Source organism: Piliocolobus tephrosceles, chromosome 8, assembly GCF_002776525.5.
Source record: "Piliocolobus tephrosceles isolate RC106 chromosome 8, ASM277652v3, whole genome shotgun sequence".
In the NCBI taxonomy this organism is placed as follows: Eukaryota; Metazoa; Chordata; class Mammalia; order Primates; family Cercopithecidae; genus Piliocolobus; species Piliocolobus tephrosceles.
The window spans coordinates 105,360,495-105,363,541 of NC_045441.1; the positions used below are offsets into that span (position 1 = coordinate 105,360,495).

Sequence of the window (3,047 nt, forward strand, 5' to 3'; positions counted from 1 at the left end):
CTTGGGCATTTCTTGTAAGGCTGGTCTAGTGGTAAATTTCCATAATTTTTGTTTATCTGTGAAAGATTTTATGTCTCCTTCACTTCTAAAGTATAGCTTTGCTGGGTTTAATATTCTTGGCTGACAGATTTTTTTTCCCCCAGAACTTTGAATCTATCATCCTGTTCTTTGCTGGACTGTAATGTTTTGCTGGAAGTTCACTGTTAGTCTAATGAAGATTCCTTTATATATGAGTTAATGCTTTTCTCCTGCTGTTTTTAAAATTCATTGTCTTTGATTTTTGACAATTTGATTACAACATGCTTCAGAGAGGACCTGCTTGGGTTAAATCTAATTGGGATTCTTTGAGCTTTCTGGATCTGGATGACCATCTATCTCCCAAGACTTGAGAAGTTTTCTGCTGTGATTTTATTAAATATGTTTTCCTCTCCTTTGCCCTTCTCTTCTCCTTGTAGAACACCCATAATATGAATATTTATTCACTTAATGATGTCTCATACATCTGTAGGCTTTCTTCATTTCTATATAATTAGGCCAAATGATTTACCTCAAGTTCTATGAGTTTAAAGTTTTTCAGAAGTTATTACAGAAGTCAACACTGAAATCAGAAACAAACTTTCACAGCTGTAGCATTTATAACAAAGTCAATATCTACAAGACCTTAATTTAAGAGATTTAGGGTGTTTCCATGATTCAGAATCCATGACTAAAGTTTCAAAGTCCAGATCCAAGTCAGAAACAAGGGCACTTACAAAGTAATCAATAGAAGGGCAGTTCTGAAGCATACCTTCAACCATGATCATGGGCTCCTTGCCTCCACTGTGGGCCAGCATCTCCCTGCAATAGCACTCCCTGGTTGCCCTGTTAAAAGGATTTTGTAGAAAACATTCCTTCCAAACCACGGCAGTGACTGTCCTAGACATGAGGTAAGAGCAGTATTTGGCACCACAGCCCATGAGGTAGCTGATCCGCAGCTTCCAGGCAGTATTTGGAACATATGGTAAGCCATAGAATGTCTCTTGTGTTTCCTTGAGAATGTCTGTGGTTGAACTCTTCAGGGGAAGCTTTCCCTGGTAGATTTGATCCAGAGTGGCATAAAAGACCTGAAGTTTCATATTGGCTGCGGCACAAACCTTTTTAGATTCACAAAGCTGAGACACCATATTTTTTTGGCAGTAGCCCATTCTAATTATGTCTGGCAAACTGGTTGCTCAATAATCATTTGCAAAGTACTCCATTAGAATAGAAGGAACCTCTGTAAAATCAGTGGGACAGCCTGGTTCCGGTGACGTGTTGGTAACAAATACGTCCTGGCATTCAATGCATAGCATGTCCCATTTCATGGACAAGATTTTCCTTCATTCCAGGAGTTAGCAAAGTTGGTGAACTCCTTGAGGAATGGGGAAGATTCAGCATAAGAACTATGACTGGGAGTTGATAGTCTCTGTCTTCCTTTAATCTGCCTCCATGGATTGTAAAATGGCAATCCTGATGTGGTTTGTCTGTTTGCTGAAGAATATCAAAGTTAAATGCACCCCAATAATCCTTCAGATTCATGAATGATGGCCAGTTTTTGGACATCTTCACACATACCTCTCCTTTTGCAGGCTATTCTGCATATAAGGAAATCCCCAACAGTTTGTTAAGCCAAATATTCAGGCCTTCCATGCATGCTCCAAGGGAGAAAAACAGGCAATATAAGCCAGGCTCAATATTATACCTATGTTCATGAATCACATCACTGTGGTAGCAGGGGTCCCAAGGCATTACTTTGGAATTTTGAGAATTCTGTTTCATTTTCATCCCTTATATCATCTCAAAATCTTTTCAAGTTCTTTCAGAAAGTTGGTCAGAGAATTTCTTAAGGAACTGGATGACAGTCTCTGAATTTTTAACTATTATTCCTTGGAGAGCCCTGTGGGAAAACATAGAATACCTACCAACTTTTCCAGAAGATCTCTGTTGCTGAGCAATTCTTCTAAACATTTTAATTGACCAGTATTGGGATAAAGAAAAATTTTGTAAGCAGCTTCTCACACCAAGTCACCTTGTGCTTCTGCATGGAGACCATCAATTATGATACGATCCCCATCAGATAAAAGTTATGGTGAATGTGTTCTGGTAAGAGATGCTTCTCAGTCTTGTTGGGAAAGTTGTTTGCCATAAGATGTGGACTACTCAAATCCAAGATTTTAACATTGAGGTCTACTGCTCTTTTACACTTTTCTTTGTCTAGATGGATTCCACTAATTTCAAAATCAAATATAAACAGTTCAGCCACTTGCCTGGTTTCTGGATCAAGGGAATCCACGAGTTTTTTTTTTTTTTTTTAAATCAGGTAGTAATTTTTGCAAACTTTGACATAATTCCATATTTGTGTTCAACCAAGTCAGCCACTCTGCACAAGGAATCTTAGAGCTCATCAAAGATGCACACAATCTGGGGTCCAGGTGGGGTGGAACATGCATGTTCCACAAGCAATTCTGTCTTCCTCAAGGCTTTTTATCATGCAATATGAAATCTTTCTGCAGTGCTGAGCCCAGGATATCCAAAAAGACCCTAGTGCTCACTAAACAGGTCCAAGCGTAGCCCTGCAGCTTGACATTGAAGGTGGAGTCCACCAGGGACCAGCTGGTGCTGACCCTTCCATATGGGTCTCGGCTCTGAGGCTGCCCCTGCCTACCTGCCCTGGCCACAGGGACACTACTCCAGCTCTGAAGTGGCCTAGCCTTTGGGCACATAGTGTTTGTGGAGTAGCCTCATGCCCAGCTGCAAGACCCTTGCCCCAGTGCTGCAGCTCCAGCCAGGAGTGCACGCTTTGCACTTCTGGGCTTTCTTCATTTTTAAAATGCTTTTTTCTTTTCTTTTCTTTCTTTCTTTCTTTCCTTCTTTCTTTTGTTCATCTGTGATATTTCAAAATATCTGTCTTCAAGTTCAGAAATTATTTCTTCTGCTTGGTCTAGTTTGTTGTTGAAGCTCTTGATTGTATTTTGCCATTTCATTCATTGAATTCTTCAGTTCTAGGATTTCCGTTTGGCTCTTTTTTT

The 3,047-nt window shown here is 40.0% G+C and overlaps 1 pseudogene; it reads right to left on the minus strand.

Moving 5' to 3' along the window:
- Window positions 1-644: 644 nt before the first annotated feature.
- Window positions 645-2,741, minus strand: LOC111553433 (annotated as a pseudogene).
- Window positions 2,742-3,047: the final 306 nt, after the last annotated feature.